Source organism: Macaca nemestrina, chromosome 15 (assembly GCF_043159975.1).
Source record: "Macaca nemestrina isolate mMacNem1 chromosome 15, mMacNem.hap1, whole genome shotgun sequence".
In the NCBI taxonomy this organism is placed as follows: Eukaryota; Metazoa; Chordata; class Mammalia; order Primates; family Cercopithecidae; genus Macaca; species Macaca nemestrina.
In genome coordinates, this window is record NC_092139.1 from 14471388 (window position 1) to 14490773 (window position 19386).

A 19386-nucleotide genomic window follows, 5' to 3' on the forward strand; every position below is an offset into this window, starting at 1 on the left:
GTGTGCCCAAACATCTGACCATCATCCTGGCCTCAAGCCCCCCAGCACCAGGCAAGGCTGAAGCTAGGAGTGGTCACAAGCCACACAGTCCTAGGGTTCAAATCCCATCCTGCCGCTCCTCTGACCGGAAGACCTGGACAACACTCCTCACCTCTTGGGCCTGTTTCTTCATCCACGTAGTGGTGTCTTGAGTCTGTTTTGTGTTGCCATAACAGAGTACCACAGCCTGGGTAATTTACAAAGAACAGAGATGTATTTCTAACAGTCCTGGAGGCCGGAGAGCCAAAGATGGAGGGGCTCACTCAAGCAAGGGCCTTCTTGCTGTCATCCCATGGCGAGGGCATCCCATGGCGAGGGCATCCCATGGCGAGGGCATCCCATGGCGGGGGCATCCCATGTCAAGAGGTGGCATGTGAGACAGCAAGGAATGGCTGAACTCACTTTCGTGACAAATCCACTCTCTCCATCATGAAGCCACTCCTGCAATAATGACACGAATCCATTCATAAGGGCAGAATCCGCAGGACCCAACCACCTCTTAAAGGCCCACATGACCTTTGGGAGACACGTTCAGACCCTGGCCCCACCCCCGGGCACTGTGGCTGTTTCTCACACATATGCCAGATACTGTGCCTCGCGGCCACTTCGTCCCCCTGCTGCCTCAGTTTGAGGTCAAAAGTGACACATCAGCCCACAGCCACCTGTGCCATCAGCCATCTCAGCCTCCGTGACCTGAAGGAAAATGATGAAAGACTTTTCTAGAAATAAATTATTTTTAAAACATCCCAGGAAATGATCCCTGGTGGCCACTGGGACCCTGGGAGGGAGGGCCTCTTGTTCCCCCTGCCCCAATCCCCACTTGGGCCCCAGAACCAGGCTCTGACTGCCCCCTGTCCCCAGAAGCCCACACCTTCCCTCTTCCTCGCTCTTGTGGCTCCTGGGTCTTGATGCCACCCAGTTTCCCCCACACCGTACGTGCACACACACACACGCACACACATGCACACACGCACACACACACGCCTGATCTCTGCATCCAGCTGTGAACGCACAGCCTGGTCCCCGGTGAGTCCCAGATGTTTTCCTTCTTCCAGGGTTCAGGGGACAGATACTAAGGTCAGAGCTCCCTTCCTCCTTTTACTTCCTCCCTGAGGCAACATGGTGCCCATCTCACAGGTGGGCACACTGAGACTCCGAGATGCAGATGCCCACACTCCAAGCCGCTGAGAGGCAGGGAGGGCTCACACCCTCCAGGAGGGACGGGGGAGTCCCAGGGGCAGCCTGAGCACAGGGCAGGGGCCGGGGAGCCTGGCCCTCTGTGGGGTTCCTGGGAATGAGGCTTTTTACTGTGAGTGGGCAGCTCCAGGGCCTTGGGACCCCAGGTGGGAAGAAGCCGGGCCCTTGTCAGGTAGCTGCCCCCACAGGTACAAGTCAGGCACCAGGTGGCCACTTTCAGGAAGAGCCTGGCATTAGGAGAGCTGCTCCAGGGTGGAGGCGCCACTAAGCTCACCTCCCACCCCTCACTCACTCCCTCTGCTCCAGCCACTGCCCTTGCTGAGCCTTCAGCGAGAGGATCCTACAGCCTGGCCCTAGCACCTGCAGTTCCCTCTGCCGGGAGCACCATTTCCCACCCCCTGCCTTTGCATGTGGGCTTCTCCTCTTTGTTGGGGCTTCTTTTCAAATGTCACCCCCTCAGAGGGGACCTCCCAGGCTCTCTCCATCTCACCTTCTGCTTTATTTCCTTTGGAGCCCTGCTCGCTCACTGAAATGACCTCACATGTCTGTTCTCCTCAGCTAGAATACAGGCTCCACGAGAACAGAGGGCTTTTAAATGTCTTTCTGTTTTTGTTCACTGCTGTGTCTCCAGGACCTGGTAGCAGGCACGGAACACAGTGGTGCTCAATAAATGTTTGCTGATGTACTGAAGAAGTTTTGGAAAGATAAGATGTAATTTGTATCACAGCGGGAGGGGTGGGTGTTTCAGGGGAGACGTCATCCAAAGAACTGGATGATTTCTCCAGCGTCTTAAAGCGTGTCATGAGCAGCTCCACATCACAACAATAATAATAATATTTATTGGGCGCTTCCTGCGGTAAGCACCATACCCAGATCGCCTCAGAGTCCTTCCAGCGACCTGTGAGGTCAGGGCTGTGATTATCCCCACTTTCCAGATAAGGAAACTGTAACTTAGAGTTACAGTTAGGGACTGCTCCAGGTCACCAGTGATTTGGTGGCAGGCTGTGGTTGAATAAAAGGCCACTTCGACCCCCCTCCCACCACCCTGGCCTGTCCCCATCCCTCCAGAGCCTGAAGGTTCCCTGGAAACCGCACAGTCCCTCGATCCCTGGCACAGCCAAGAGAGGTTGTGTGTCCCGCCCATCACCCCCTAGCTGGTCAGGGGCCCAGAGGGGATGATCCCTGGCTGCCGGTGGGCCCCTGGGAGGGAGGGAAGGCTTGGCAGCCGTCTTGTCCTGGGGACGCCAGGCAGCCGGGAGTTTCTCTCCCCGGACTTACTGTACATGATTCAGCGCCAGCCCCAGTTGTGAAATCTGGGAATCTTGTGGGCAAGGCTGGGCCTGGGGGATGGCCGTCTGGGAAGAGGAGGCCGGGAAGGGGTTAAGGGGGGTGGCGGGGGAGGAGGGGGCAGGCGCCAGGCCAGACCAGCAGAGAGCGCACAGTTAGCACTGGGCCGGCTGCCTGTGGCCGGTCTCTGACATCACAGCTGCGTCAGCCCAGCCAGCCCCAGCCCCCCACTTCCTCCTCTCCCTGGGCAGCATCCTCTGCCACCTCCCTAGGCTCACTGTCCTGTCCTGAAAACAAGCAGTTCCCTCCTGGAAAGAGGCAGGGTGGTCAAGGAGAGGGACTTTGCATACAGGAGGGACTTCATAAATGATAGCCGTGATGTCCTGGAGCCAGACCATAATCCTTTGAGCTAGACAGGGCAGGTAGGAAGCTATCACACTTATTTCAGGAAAGAAGAGACTGAGGGTCTGAGAAGGGAAGGGACTTGCCCAAGGTCACCCAGCTGCACAGTCATAATGACTTGAAGTATAAATAAGGATCGTGTTGATCTTCCTCCACTCTTCATTAGAAGGACATGTGTCTCTTGGTGCCCGGTTGGGCTGCAGCGAATGCCCCGAGGCCTGGAATTTTCTTCCTCATCTTATTAGTTTGTTAAGTCAGATTAAACCAAATAAGCATTTGTTTGACTAGAGGAACAACAAAGGATTTCACAGGGACTGTTCAAACATCAGTGATGACTTATGGTAGTGAATCAAATAAATTCTGCATTTGAAATGTTTTTCTTAAGAAATTACAGTGAGGCCAGGCACGGTGGCTCACGCCTATAATCCCAGCACTTTGGGAGGCCGAGGCGGGTAGATCACTTGAGGTCAGGAGTTTGAGACCAGCCTGGCCAACATGGTGAAACTCCGTCTCTACTGAAAATACAAAAATTAGCTGGGTGTGGTGGTGCACGCCTGTAGTCCCAGCTACCTGGAAGGCTGAGGTGGAAGAATCGCTTGAACCTGGGAGGCAGAGGTTGCAGTGAGCCATCTTGCCACCACACTCCAGCCTGGGCAACAGAGCGAGACCCTGTCTCAAATAAACAAACAAACAAACAAACAAACAAACAAAAATCAAAGAGTGCCTACATGTGTCAGGCTCAATCCTCATGGCAGCTCTTTGAAGGTGGGACTGTTACTCCATCTCACAGGGGAGGAAACTGAGGCACAGGGAAGCAAGTGATGCCTGAGGCCACAAAGCCAGGAAATGACAGTGGTGATGATAATAATAATGCTAGCTGGTCTTGATAAGCCGCTTCTGCCTCGCACTGAGCATGGTATTTACAGGAGCGCACCGGCTTCTCTGAGCTCCCCAGGAGGAGAGCACTCTTACTCTTTCCATGTCACAGGTGAGAAACCAAGGCCCAGCTGGGTTCCATTACTTGCCCAGATCACACAGCTACGAAGTGGCAGAGCTGGGATTTGAAACCAGGCTGCCTGGGTGCTCAGGTCACTCAGGGGTGGCTGAACGGGAGATGCTCAGGGTTTCAGAGGGCACCCCTCCCCCAAGCTACCCCTAGCATCAGCTCAGGGCCACCCTGAGCTGGCCTGGCATGGCTGGGCAAGGAAGTGCAGTTATGTCTTCCCCAGGATGCTGTTATTCCACAGTTGCCACAGCCCTTGAGTGCACAGAACCACCATGAGGAGCTCCAGGATCCTCCCCATTTTACACAGCAGAAAAGCCAAGGCCCAGAGAGGGTGTGTGACTTGCCCAAGGTCACACAGCATGGTCGTGTGGGCTACAACCCCACTCCCAGCTCCTGAGCCTGCCCTCAGCTGCGGAGGCCCTGGAGGATGAATTCCAGGAAGAAGAGGGGAGCCGAAACCTGGCCCTCCCTGACACTCTCCAGGAACGGGCTTTCCTCTATTCCTTGCTTTTCTATCTCCTAACTTGGTGGGACTAAGCCTCACATGAGCTGGGTCACAAAGGGGGACAGGAAGGACATTCCTGGCAGAGGAAACAGCACAAGCAAAGGTGGACAGCATGTGGAGCAGGGAAGGAGGATATCTGGTTGGGATGCGGTGGAGAGTGAGGAGCCGGGGCGGGGAGCAGGTAGAGTCAGGTAAGGGGGCCTTGAATGTCATGCCAAGGAGTTTGAGCTTTGTCCAGAGGTGATGGGAAGTCAGGAAGGCTTTAGAGCAGGGAAGGACCAGGATCACTAAACAGAGGGTGGACTATTGCCATCACCTCCCCACTATCCCCCCTGCCTCTGTCCTGGCCCCTCCAGCCCATTCTCCACCCCCAGCCAGAGGGATCCATGAAAACTGAAGTCAGACCACGTCCCTCCTATGCTCAGAACACTCCATGACTCCCATCTCCTGCAGAGAAAAAGCCAAAGTCCTTATACAGCCCACGTGGTCCTGCAGGATCTGCCCCCAACAGCCTCTTGGCCCTCACGTCCTCCTAGTCTCTCTCCTCACTCACTCTGCTCCACACACTGGCCTCTTTGCTACACCCCAAACGCAGCAGCCACAGCCCCCACTCAGGGCCTGTGCATCGTTCCCACTGCCTAGAACACTCTCCCCTCCCCGCAGCTCCCTCCCTCATCTCCTACAGATCACTGTCAGCTGTCACCTGCTCACCAGGCTGTCCCTGCCCCGCCCATTGAAATCCCATCTCCTTTTCCTGCTTCATTTCTCTCCCTAGCACGGATCTTCTCAAATGCAATATGCAACTTATTTATCTTGCGTATTGCCTGCTCTCTCCACAAGTGTGAACTCCATGGGGGCAGAGACCTTTGACCGTCCTATGTCCTGCCATGTCCCCAGCGCCTGACCCACAGGAATTGCCCAATAAATATTTGTTCAGTGAATGGATTCTTTTTTTTTTTTTTTTTTTTTTTTTTTCGGCAGAATAACTTGGTGAGGACCTTCTCTGGGGATACAGATGGAGAAGTGACCTGCCCAGGGTCACCCAGCTCACAAGTGGCAACCTCATCTGGCCCCAAAGTCTGTGATTTTTGTCTCCATTCCAGGCTGCCCCTCTAGGCATTAGGCCCCACATCAGCCACTATACCACTGAATATGCCCACAAGGCTGCAAGCTGGGGTCTGTCCTCGGTTCCATCTTAAGCTAGAGGCTCAGAGAGGTGAGGCGATTTGCCCGAGGTCACACAGCAACTTAGAGTGTGAGTTTGGCTCTTTCTGCCTCTGTATTTTGGGTACTTTCTGTTACAGCAGCTCTGCCTCTCCCTCCTCCTTTCCTCTTTCCAACCAACGTGTTTGCGGCTGGAACATCAGGCCTGTTGTGCGTGGCCTTGACATACACCATGTCCTGGGCCTGGCCCCGCCCACCACCCTGGCTGGGCCACGAGAACAGCGCCTGGTTCCACATGCCTCAGGGATGAGCCGCAGAGAGTGTGACCAGGCCCAGCTGACACATCTCAGAGCAGATGTGGGTCTGCCTCCCACAGGCCCAGCCGGTCCCCCAACACCAGCCAAGTCTCAGCTCATCATTGTCCCCCGGGGGGGTGTGCTGGGCCTTGTGGGGCAGAGGGAAAGGTAAACCATGACCCTGAGGAGCTCAGAGATCAGGGATCTTAGGAAGCCGATTCAGGCCTAGAACCAGGGCCAAAGTCTTCGTGGTTTTAGAGGAAAAAGAGACTGGCTCTGGGGTTGAAAACAGTGTCACCAGGGACCAGGCAGGAATTTAAAATGAACAGAGTGGGCTGGTGTAAGATGATAAATAGCTACTATTCCTTGGCCTCAGCATCAGAGAGACAAGAGGGAGTGGTGGGGACTGGGGTACATGCCTTGTTTAAAGACAGTCAGTCACCTCTCAGCTCTGGCTGATGGTAGTCCCTAGAGAACGGGGCCCAATATGGTCAGATGCTCCATGCCCTGATTTTCCAGAGGGAGTCAAAACACAGCTTTTTGTGTCATATCCACAGATTCTTAAATATTGGCTTCATTCTTTTTAAAAACTCTGTGTGGGCTGAAGAAAGCCCCACAGGCTTGGGGACCAGATTGGGCCCCTGAGGCCTCCAGTTTGCAGCCTCTGTTCTATGTAGCCAAATGGAGCAGGCAGAGAAGGAGCAAATCTCAGCCTGACCCCGAGTCAGGAGCTACAGGTTGGGACGGTGGCCAGGACCCAGCTCCAGCAGCTCCAAGGGACGTGGGGAAGGTTTCTGTCATCTGGTCCCCTCCTCCACTCCATGGAGATGATTTCCCCCGCCCGCCAGCTCCAGCAGGCTGAGGGGTGAAAGGGAGCCTGGGCGGGGACCAAGGTCTCCTTTCTCACATGGGACACAGCTGTGGATGTGTTTTTCAGGCAGATCCTAATTTCTGTCTTCCCATCCCCCACGGCTCTGCCACACTAGGAAGTGGGTGACTCTTTCTGTCCCAAGCTGTCCCCCAAAAGCCCTGCTCCATGCTCCAAGCTACCTGCTTCCACAAGCACAACTTTGAAGCTTCACCATGTCCCTTATGACCAATTTTCAGATGAGGAAACAGGCTCAGGTAGGGAAAACATCTGGCCCAGGTCCCTACAATCAACACACAGAGGGGCTGGACTCAAACCCAGGCCTCATGCACTTGACCACTGGGCCCTCATCTCGTCTCTTCTGGTAGAACCCAGCCCACCCTCCAAGGCTTGCTCCAGCGCTTCCTCCTGGCTTACTGAACAAGCAACCAGGCCCTTGGCCCACTGCCAGGTATTCAGACATGAACAGATAGAGTGTGTCTCAGGCTCCCCTGTGCTGTTAGTTGAATGAATATTTCACTCATTTTCTCCAAAGTCGTGGGCCCTTGTCCACATCCAATCTGTTGTCTCAGCCTCTGACCACATGTCTGTACACTTCCCAGATGCCTCCTCTTGGATGGTCCCCAGGCATCCTCCAAATCAGTGTGCCCAAAGCAAGTTCAGCAACTTCCCCCAAACTGTCCCTCAGCCTGCCTCCCTTGTTTTGGAAGGCTGCACGACTCTTCAGTGTCCAAAGCCAGAAACACGAGCATCATCCATAATGCCTCCCGCCGCCATGCCTCCAACCCAATTGATCACCAAAGTCTGGGAGTCTCGTCCTCAACCTCCCTCAAATCCATCCACCCTCCTCTCCTCTGAGGCTGCCATGCCAGGTCAGTCTCATCACCTCTCACCCAGGTGGCTGCAGTTCCTTGCCGCCTCGCTGCTTTCCCCGCGATGATACTTCCTCTTCCCCAGATTCAGACTCCTGCAGGAGTCTGAAAGACACCTACTGTTTTCTGCTGTTTACTCTCAGAAGCTCCCCATCACTTGCAAAGGAAGTGTAGCACCTTGGCAAGCCTTAAAGCCCCTGACCTCTCCCTTGCAATTTGTACGTCCCAGTCAGCCCAAACTACCCACTTCTCCACGATGTCTTTTCTGATCTCTGAGTCTTTGCATAGGTTGTCCCTTTTTTTTTTTTTTTTTTTTTTTTTGAGATAGGGTGTCGCTCTGTTGCCCAGGCTGGAGTGCAATGGCACGATCTTGGCTAACTGCCACCTCCACCTCCCGGGTTCAAGAAATTCTCCTGCCTCAGCCTCTCCAGTAGCTGGGATTACAGACATGCACCACCACAGCCCAGCTCATTTTTTTATTTTTAGTAGAGATGGGGTTTCACCATGTTGGCCAGGCTGGTCTCAAACTCGCCACCTCAGGTGACCTGCCCACCTTGGCCCCACAAAGTGCTGGGATTACAGGTATGAGCCACCGTGCCCAGCCGTGCACAGGCTGTTCCTTCTGCCTGGTGTGTTCTTCCCACTCAACTCTTTGTCTGACTACTCCATATATGCCCTTCAGGACTCAGTTTACATGTCACAGGCTTCGTAAACCTTCCCTGATGCCCTAAGTCTGGTTTAGGTACCTGCTGAGGTCCTACAGTGTTCCCCGCTTCCCACCACGTGTAAGTCAAACTACTGTTATGGGAACCAGAAACCCTTCCAGATTTTGTGTGTGTTTTGGATTTTAGAGACAGCATTCCTTCCAGGCATTTTCAGCAGAAAGGATTCAACACAGGGAATTGAACACTCACAACATTGCTGGAAGGGCTGGAGAGGCACCAGCACCACACAGCAGAGCTGGACCTTCAGGAGAGCTGTCAGCCACTCAGGATGGTGGGGAATCAGGAGGCCACAGAGGAGCTGTAGACTTTGAGAACACATTGCAGCACCATCCAGCGATCTGGAGATAAGGAAGCCACCACCGCCACCACTACCTCTAGACTCCCCAAGAGTGGTACCCAGACGCCAAGTTTGCTGCAAGAAAATCCATCCCATGTCCATGCTCACCAACAGAAAGAGAGCCCAGGCAAAAACAAGGCCGCCCCCACTTTCTGACTCTCACAGGAAGGCATCTGCCTGGCAGGACCTGCAGAGCGTACAGACCCCCTGCTGCAAAGGAGGCTGGGAAATGTAGCGTGTAGCCTTCCAGTCTCTGCAGCCACTTGCTAGAAAGAGATATTAATAGGAATGGATGCTGAGGATCAGATGACCCTGAACATGAGGTCTTAGGATTCCCTATCTCAGCCCCAAAACCCTCTGTGAATGGAATCCTCTGCTTACTTGTCTGTGTTCCCTGATGGACTGTGGACACTTTAAAAGGCCAGGATGATGCCTTGGATATCTCAGGCTCAGCAGCATCTTGCATAGGCCCAATGCAAGACAGCAGTAGTCATGTAAGAAGAAAAATAAGAACTTATATTTATTGAGCATTTACTATGCACTGAGCACTGGGATACATGTTTTACATACCTGTTTACATATTCACAACCCAATAGGGTAGGGATTATTGCTGTCCCTACTTTATACATGAAGAAGAGAAGGCCCACAGAGGTGAAGTAAGTTTCCCAAGGTCACCCAGCTAGTACATATCAGAGATTAGATTAAAAATGCAATCTGTCTGACTTCAAGCTCCAAACACTTGCCATTTATGAGAGGCACCTTTATCTTCTCCCAGGTATCTTCTCCCAGGCATCCAGAAAGGTCACAGCAATGTTGTGCAATGAATGAATGAATACACAAGTCTCTTCTCCTTTAGGAAACTGTCCCCATCTCAGCTGCCTTCACTCCACTGGGCCTGGGTTCCTCTCCAGAATCAGGGCTCAGAGAGTAAAAAGAAATGCATAACACTGCACTGGGACTCCTCACCTAGGGTCTGTAGGTGGCTCTTAGGCTCCATGACCACCACTCCCATAAAGTTGCTAGCATTTTGTGTCTATATGCAATTTTCTGGAGATATGACTCAAAACTTTCACTAAGCTTTCAAACTTCAAAAACTTGATACTGCTGCATCAAGGAGGAAGACAGGAATTTTCCTGCCTTCTGACCTCAGTTCCAATCTTATGACATAGCATGCATTCACCTGTATATCCATCCAACTCACCTATCCATCCATTCATTCTCTCATCCACCCATCCATGCACTCCTCCATCCTATTTCCCCATCCACTCATCCACCCATTCATCTATTCATTCACCAATCAATCTAACCATCCATCCATCCATCTATCCATCCGTCCATCCACCTACTCATCCATCTATTCTATTATCCACCCTCCTACCCACCAATCCATTCATTTATCTACCTATCCATTCTCCTATCCACCCACCCACCCATCCACTCATCCATCCATTTACCCATTCATCTGTCCACTCACTCATCCATCCACCCACTCATCCATCCACCCACTCTTTCATCTATCCATCCAACCATTTGCCCATCCATACACCCATCCATTCACTCGTGGAATCACCAATCCATCTACCCATTTATCCCTTTATCTGTTTATTCATCTAGCCATCTATTAAGTCATCCATCATTTTATGTATTAATTCATTCATTTAATTATATATTTATCTATTCATTCATCCATCAATAATTCACAGTATTCAACCATGAAATCACCCACGCCATCCATCACACAATTTAAAATCCAGCACTCGTTTATTTATTCAACCATCCATCATCCATCTCTCCATTTATCCACTAATTTCTTCATTCATGCGTTCACTAATCCATTAATTCAATTGTTAATTATCTCATTCATTGATTCATCTATTCTTTCATTGATCTATTTCTTCATCCATTTTATCCATTCAAAAACAGTTCCCTTATCTCCACATATGTACCCAGCCATTAAATTATCCATTTGACCATCCATCAAGTCATCATCCTTTCACCCATTAAATGCTCCATCCACCCATTCTGTTCTCTATACCAGAACCAAGAAGGGAATCACAGCTGTCCCTGCCCTTGAGAAGCTCACAATCAAGTGATGGAAACAGACAGCTACAACCCTGGAGGTCAAAGGGAGCTCCAGGCAGGTGCCTTCACAGAAGGAGACTCAGGTCCTTCTGGGGATTCAGAGAAGGCTCCTTGGAGGAAGCAGCATCCAACAAGGACTCATGAAGTCAGAAAAACAGTGAACAAACTCCCTTAGTATCCCAGAGGGTAACTTACAGGAACTAACCACCTAGATGCTCATTGAGCTCTTTGGAGCATCTAGGACTGAGAACACCTGTGGCAAATGTTCACCCAGGAATTCCCAAACCCAGTGGATGATGGAACACTTTCCCCCTTGTCACTCCTATTAATACCCCAGAGACTCTGTGTCCCTCAGATCTGTGTCCTCAGAATGGATAAATGATAAAATAGATTTGGGAAATGCTAGTCTGGTCCAAACTTCTTGTTTCCACAGAACATCTCTGACCTCAAAAATTGTGTTCATCTGTAGATAAGATGCAATGCACAATTTTTGCCCAAAGACTCCATTTTTTTTTCTTCAGACGGAGTCTTGCTCTGTCACCAGGCTGGAGTGCAGTGGTGCGATCTCGGCTCACTGCAACCTCCGCCTCCCGGGTTCAAGCTATTCTCCTGCCTCAGCCTCCCAAGTAGCTGGGACTACAGGCGCCCGCCACCACTCCCAGCTAATTTTTTGTATTTTAGTAGAGACGGGGTTTCACCATGTTGGCCATGATGGTCTCGATCTCCTGACCTTGTGATCTGCCCGCCTCGGCCTCCCAAAGTGCTAGGATTACCAGCGTCAGCCACCGCGACCGGCCTCCATTTTTTTTTCACCTGCAGAGCTGAGCACAGTGTGTGGCACACAGTAGGTGCTCAATAAGTATTTATCAAAAGAATGTGGCCCTTGTTGAAGGAGTCACTCCAAAATGGCCCTTGGCTTTTAAGCTCTCCCTACTCCCCACTGACCCCTGTGTGACCTCAGTCAATGCCACAACTCCCAGGCTCAGTTTTTCTGTCTGGGAAATGGGCAATAAGATCATCTCAGCAAATATTGATGCAGGAAGCACATGATTAGACTCGACTTTGGTCGCAGGCTTTGTCTCAGGATGTAGCTCACAGCCACTTTCTCACCCTGGCTAGTTGGGTTTCTAGCCAGCGATGAAGACCTAGAGGCATCTGAGCCACACTGAACCTTCGAGGTCGAGGCTGGTACCTGGAAACTGCCTGAGTAATCCCACTGCGTTCCTGCCCAGCCTGATGGGACATGAACTGGAAATTCCCTATAATATTTGCTCATTAAATGATTCCTCCCCTCCTCCTGCTTTTTCCTCCTGCCTCCCACTCTCCCTTACCCAGCTCCCAAAGCGCCTGCAGAAATCTCTGCAAAGGAGTCCGACTGGTTTGGGGAGGGCTGAGCGGCCACTTCTTCCTGCCGCCCACCTGCCCACCCGCTGCCGGAGCTCAGGCCTCCGCCTGCCGGGGTACGTGGGCTGTGCAGTTCTAGAACACGGAGCCGAATGCCCACGCAAGATAAAGGGACCACTAGCGCCACCTCAGCCCAGGCCCAGCCCTTGTGCAATCCAGATCTTTGCTCCACAGAGACAGCCACGGGGATGAGTGGATATGCTTATCTGATAGGGCTGCGAGGCCTCCAGATGATTCCAGGAGCTGTTTTGTCTTAATCAGGCTTTGGGCTCCTCACTGCCATGCCAGTGCGCCCGCTCTTCCCCCATTTGGGCACATCCTCATCCTCCTTCCAGTCAGTCAACACTTATTAGGCACTTTCTGTGTGCCCAGCCCTGTGCTGAGTGCTGGGGACGTAGAGGTAAATATGACAAAGTCTCTGCCCCATGGAACTCACAGTCTGAGGGGGACAGGGCAGATACATTAAAAAAAAAGAGAATGGTCACAGGGATGCGGGTAACTCTCAAAATCATGATATTGAGGAAAAGAAGCCCAATAAAGAATACACTGCTGGATTCCACTTACAGAAAATTGTAGAGAACGCAAACTAATGCACGGCCACAGAAAGCAGATCAGCCACACGAACACTGGAGTATGTGCGGTTTATCATGTGTTTGTTACACCCCAGTAAAGCTGTTGAGAAAAAAAAAAGAGAGCGAGCGAGATAATTGAGAGGCAGTGTGAGCAGTGCAGCAACGGTGAAACTCAGGAAGGTCACGGGAGGTGGATGAAGAGGGTAGTCAGGGAAGGCTTCCTAGAGAAGGCAACTGTTGAGCAAAGTTTTGAAAATGAAGACAAGTCACATAAGGAATGAAGAAAAGATAGTGGTGTTAGATTCCAGATGGCCTGAGCTCAAATCCTGACTCCTGTGGATTCACAAAAAGCTGTGTGTCTTTAGCTCTCGGAGACTCAGTTTCCTCATCTGTAAAATGGGTCTCCTATTCACCTGATAGGACTGGTGGGAAACTGAAATTATGGAAAGCCCTCCACCTGGCATCCAATGCTCACAGCATCTGCAAACGCCCTGAGGCAGGAGAGGAGCAACAGAGAGGAAGTCTGTGGTTGCAGCAGAGAGAGGAAGGGGAGAATCAGCTGGTGGGAGGGAAGGCCCCGGGGACCAGGACTGCAGGATATACAAGCCATGGTGAGGGCTGGAGCTGTCTCTTAGCACTGGGGAGCCAAGTGTGGACTGGATAAAAATGCAGGAGAATTTTATCAACAAAGCTGTCCTTTTAATGAGGTCACTCTGATAATTACAAAAAACAATTTTACAGTCAGGAAAACTGAGGCTTGAGCTGAGGATTGCTCCGAGGTTCCTGTGGAATCACAGAGCTAGAAGGGAAGTGGTCTCCCATCCACCCGAACCTCTCTGTAATTCTCTAAGCAGACGAAGGGCTGTTATCCGGGTCTATTTGCACACCTCCGGCGATGGGAAACTCACAGTGTTAACAGTTCTTCCTACAGGACCCAATTAAGAGAGGCTTCTCAAACCAGACCCAGCTCTTCCCTGTAGCTCTGCCCAGACACCAGCTGCTACCCTGCCAGAGCCATACTGGGAGGAGCCTGCTGTGGGCGGGGATGAAGTAGGAAGAGATAGGAGTGTGACGGAGGCTTTCTGGGTGCCGCCCCCCGTGCCCTGCCACAAGACCCCAGGACATACCCATTCCTTCTCTGGGCCTCAGTTTCCCCATCTGTAAAAGCGGAGGTACTCAGTGCTCCACAATCTCCTTCCAGCTCTCAGAAGCAGACTTGGCCCTGCTGAGGGACCTGGCAGGGGTGGGGTAGGCATGGGGTTCACCAGTATCTCCTGTCCATCCGCGTCTTGGGGGCCAGGGCCCTGTCTGGGGATAAAGGCCAGTGCCCCAGGGTGCAGCCAGCTTAATAACAGGTTCCAGGATCCAGGAGGGGTTTGAACCCAGGAGAAAAGGTTCAAACACAATTGAGCAGCCCACGTTCCTCTCTGTAGCTCTGAAAGCCAATTGTTCCCACACCCAGAGGGCCTGGTCCCCGCTTTCATCAAACCCATTCACCCCAGCGGAGCCCCCATCTGTGTGCCTACCGCATGCCAAGCTTCCCACTGCGTTCAGAAGATGCACACTCCTGACTTTGGCCATGAGCTGTAGACCTGCCCCGGCCCCCAGTTCCCTCCTCACTCACTGCTTCGCACAGGCCAAGTTGAGCCCTGACTCCAGGCTTTTGCGCTTGCCATTCCTCCCGCCAATCTTGCCATGGTGGCTCGTCCTCCAGGCCTCCGGCCAAGCTCACCTTCCAGTGAAGCCTCTGACCCCATCCCATTGATCTCAGCTCCCTGCCTTGTTTTTCTCCATCAAAGTCTTCACTGGGATGTCACTGGGATGTCCTAGTCCTCTGCCTGGCGTCTGTTTCTCCCTGGATTTGGAGCTCTTAGACGGCAGAGTCTAGGGCTGCCCTGGGGCTGGCTCTGACGTCACCAGGCCCAGGCTGGACCCAGCCTGGTACCCACCTCACAGTGTAGGTTACAGAACAAATGAAACAGGCATGGGACCATCAGTGCTTCATCTACACAGACCCTCTCATCTCCACACACAGGCCAGGGGAGATGCATAGACCTGGACACATTCACTGCACCCCCCAAACACACTGACACACACATGCGTGCACACACACACACGCCCCCCCGTGCCCACCTCCCCTGGCCTCCACTCCAGAGCTTGGCACCCAGACCTCTCAACTTTCCCTCCTTTCACTGGGCGCCAGCTGGCCCTTCGCCAGCTCCTCTCCCCCGGCTGCCCGCCTGCCCTGGGCACCAGACTCATAAAGGACGAGGAAGGGCCCGGGGTGGGCTGGCTGGGCGCCATGTGAATGCGGCCCCTGGGGCCTTCTCCTCCCCCCGCTGCCAGACACCTGTGTAATGAGTGTCATTACTGGGGACCCGTCGGGCAGGCCCCAGCTCGTCGCAGCCACCCAGGCTGCACATGATGCTGGGGACAGGGTGCAGGGAGCATGAGGGGTGGGGGATGCTGGGGGCATCTCTGCCCTTCCCAACCCCAAAGCTCAGCTCTGGGTTTCTGAATCAGCAAAGACGACTTCCCACCTTCCACACAGATTCCAAACCTCAGGCCCTTAAGTCCCCTATGGGCTAAGGTCCAAGATGGACTCGGAAGGAGCCAAAGGAGGAGAAACACTTATTGAGCACCTACTGAATGCCTACTTGTTGCTAAGAGCTGGCCACTTGTACTTCCCACTATCAGACACTGTCTCATCCATTCACCCCTCTTCTGTTTGCTTATTGCACATCTCTGCTCATTCAAGCACAATTGAGCACCTACTGTGTACCAGGCTGTGTGCTAAACACATTACATATATTAACTCATTTGTCCTTTCAGCAATCCTATGACGTGGCATTTTATAGGTAGGGCTCAAAGAGGTAAAGTGTCTCACCCAAAGCCACACAGCAAATAAGCAGTGGGCCAGGAGTTAACCCTGGCTCCAATGTCTGTGTTCTTAACCACTCACTGCTTTACACTACCTCTTCCACCAGCCCTACAAGGGCAGGGGTTTTTGTCACTGCTGTGTCCCTAGCACCCAGCCCGGGGCCTGGCATATAAGAAGCGCTAAAAAATAAAATCCAAGGAATAAATGAGTGGACGAATGAGTGAATGATCTCACTGTGTTCTGAGAATATCTTTCCAGGTGGTGTTTATGGATGAGGACACGGAGGCTCAGAGAGGTGAAGTGACTTGCCCCAAGTCACACAGCGAGTGTGTCACAGCACTGAGACTGGAACTAGGATGGGAGTTCTGCCCCTCTGCCCTCCTGCCCCCCCCCATTGGCCCTGACCTCTCCAGACTGTCCCTGCCCCTGGACTGTGGGCCACATGAGGGCAGACGTGTGCCTGTCTCTGGGCAGTCCTGGGATCCATCCTGGGGTCTGCCCGTGGTGGAAGGCAATTCCAGCTCCTCCCCTTGGCCCCAAGGCCTTCTGAGAGGGAGACCCTGACAACAACACCTCCTCACCCCGTCACTCTCCTGACTCCCAAGCAGTGATGAATTTCCCAGACACGCCTGCACCTCACGCCGCCTCAGGGCCTCTCTGTGTGCTGTTTCCCTCACTAGGAAAGCTCTCCCAGCCCTTCTGCCCCAGCCACAGCTTGGAGGGCACCTCCTCTGCCAGGAAGCCATCCAGGCGGCCCCACAGCCCACAGCTCTCGGGGCTGCAGGGGTGAACGTGGGACCCTCTCCTCTACCCGTGTTCTGGCTTCTGTCTTCTCCAGGGGAGTTGAACTCCCTCGATTCTCATGCCTGTCCAGCCACTGACCTTCTAGGGGAAGCTGGCCCAGGCCTCAGTGAGCTCGTCTGTGAGATGGGTAGAAGCTCTGAACGCCATCTCAGGCGGTCTTGCCGTCTCTCACATCAGCTCCTGCCCAAGTCCCAGCCGCCACTGCCCACTCAGCCCACGAAGCCCTGCATGGTCCGACCCCTGCTGGCCCTCCAGCACCATGTCCTGCTGCTGTCCCCTCCTCACACCCCTTCAGCCTCCTCACCTTTCCTGGAACCTCCCAAACCCGTTCCCACCCTCAGGGCCTTTGCATGCGCTGTGGTGAATTTCCCTCTGTTGGAAATCTCTTCCCCAGGTCTGGTCCTTCTTCTCCTTCAGGCGTCTGCTCCTCGGCACCGCCTCAGAAAAGCCCTGTCTGACCCACCCAGCTCCCAACACCCCTGCTGATTCCCACCACGGCCCTTCTCCCTGGTGAAATCCTCTCGCCTCTTCGAGCATTTGCTCACCAATGTTAATCTCCTCCATCCTCTCCTCCACCACAGTGAGGGCAGAGACCTTGTTCACTTCTGGGTCCCCTGCAGTCTGGCATACAGTAGGTGCTCAAGCAATGGTGGTGGAATGAAGGGAAGAGCATCAAAGTGCTGCCCCACCCCTGCCCGCCCCCGGCCCCCAGCCCAAAATCAGGGACTGGGAACCAGGAGGCCCCACTCTCGCCAGCAGCAGGCGCCCCCTCCAAGCCCCAGAGCCTGTCTGGTTCCCAGGCCCATAAAAACCACCGCCCTCACTTTGCCCTGGGGCAGCAAAGGGTGAAGGAGGAAGACGTGGGGCCCAAAGGCTGACCTGTCGTGGATTCAGAGGCCTGGGCCAATGAAAGTCAGTGTTCACAGAGCACCTTCTGGGTGTCCAGGTGCAGTTTAGACACCCCTCACTCATAGCCCTCACTGCAGCTCTGCAAGATCGGGACGACCACAATCACCCCTGACAGGTGAGGAAACTGAGGCACAGCAGGGTGCAGCCACGTGCTCCAGGCTGTGCAGCCTGAGAAAGGTGAAGTCAGCATTGGAACCCAGCTCCACCGGACACCACAGCCAGCATTGCTCTCATCTACGGCAGTGCACAGAGACCATGTCGGTGCCAGCTATGTGCCAGGTGCTGGTTCTGAGCACAGGTCCTGGAGCCAGACTGCTTAGTGCCTTAGGCAGGTGACTCTACCCCTCTGTGCCTCAGTTTCTCCAGTTGTGAAACAGTCCACATGGCACCTCCCTTGTCGGCTGCTGAGGAGACAAGAGGAAATTATCTCTGGTCAAACAGAGAGTGCCCTCGTTGCATGCCCGTGGGAGAATTCATTCCCGCTCTGAGCCTCAGTTTCCCCATCTATCATATGGGGATTAAACTATGCCACTGTGTTGCATTGCTGTGAGACTAACATGACGTATTTGCCCAGCGCCTCCCACACAGTGGACGCTTACTCAGAGCGCACTGTTCATTCACTCTAGTCCTCTGGGCCTCACTGTCCCCATCTGTAATCCCAGAAGGCAGCCCTGATCACCCAAGACCGATGCTAAGTCCTTAGTGCAAAGATCAAGGGGTCCCAGAGCAGCCCTGACAACTGGGGATATCCTGGGGGTGGGGAGGACAGCTGAGTGGCTGGGATCAGGAAGCTGCAGGGGGCCCGGGTGACTCACCCGCTGGATGGGCTTGGGGGCTGGGCTGCGGCCCCCACGCACCCCTCTGGGCCCTGCCTTGTGCCCAAAAGTGCTGTGTCATGCTCCGTCATGTGGCTCCGGGTCATTAATACCCGAGTTCTGGGAAGCTTGGGCCGAGTTCCCGGAAGGGGTCAGCCAGTTCAGTAAACAGATTGGCTGGTTCATCGTCACAGCTGAGCCGGGCGGGCCTGCAGCTCAGGAGGCGGGAGATGGAGGCTGGTGGCCAAGGGGACACAGGAACCGCCCCCGGCCCCATTTGGGGCTGGCACCTCCCAGGGCAGCCTGGCCCAGGCTCTGCAGATGAAAGGAGAAACCAAGGCCCAGAGAGGGCAAGGCCGTTGCCAGAGATCACACAGCGGGTCTGGGGCGCGGACCTAGAAGTCTGGTCTTATCATCCAGTGCTCTCAGCATCACTCTGACTGATGGGCAGGAGGGGCCAAATCACCCCAAATTGTAACCTAAGCCCTTCAACCCCCCAAATCCTAACCTGGACCCTAAGGCCAGTGTGTTGGATGAAGGGAGAAATAAATGGAAGGCAACTTGGGAAGGAAGCAGCTTTGAGGGGACACTGGGCTGTCCCCTGTGGTAGATCCTATAATAATAATAACTGCTTCTAGTGTTTCTTGAGCATCTATTATGTGCAGGGCACTACCCTAAGCGCCTTCCATAAATCCACCCATTTAATATTCAGCCACCTTTATACAAATAAACACAGCCGTCACGTTTAAAGCATCCACTGAGTGCCAGGCACTGAGCTGGGTGATTGACGTGCACCACTCGGGATCCTCTGTAGACCGTGCCGGGGGGCATCACCGTCACCCCCGTTCATCAGATGAGGAAACAGATGCCCATGAGGGCAAGCAGCTGAGGCATTTGGTGGGAAGAAAGCAGGCTCCGGAGTCGACTGGACCCAGGGATTCAAATCTTTACTTTGACCCTTCCTGCCATATGGCCTCATGCAAGTGACTCTACCTCTCAGAGCCTCGGTTTACCCATCTGGTAAATGGGGATGATTATGGTCCTGGAAACACGAGCCAGATTTGGTGGGAGCGCGTGAGTGTCATGATAGGGCAGTAGCCGGAGTGAAGACTTTTGGGTTGAATCCTGCTGTGCCCCTTCTTGGCTGTGTAACCTCGGGCATGCTGCTTAGCCTCTCCGGGACTCGGTGTCCTGTGTAAAATGGACGTAGCGCCTCCCTCA

The 19386-nt window shown here is 53.5% G+C and overlaps 1 long non-coding RNA gene across 4 annotated transcripts in view; it reads right to left on the bottom strand.

Moving 5' to 3' along the window:
- Window positions 1-18294, bottom strand: part of LOC105470685 (uncharacterized) — a 39394-nt gene extending 21100 nt beyond the window's left edge. For 2 of the 4 annotated variants that reach the window (XR_011613255.1, XR_003015629.2), the window contains exons 1-2: window positions 18166-18294; window positions 152-480 (exon numbers count right to left, since the gene is read on the bottom strand). This is a non-coding gene — a long non-coding RNA (uncharacterized lncRNA). Of the gene's footprint in view, window positions 1-151; window positions 481-8550; window positions 9158-18165 lie in introns of all 4 variants that reach the window. The other 2 variants (XR_980694.3, XR_980693.2) reach the window with 2 other exon arrangements.
- Between the last annotated feature and the right edge of the window lie 1092 nt (window positions 18295-19386).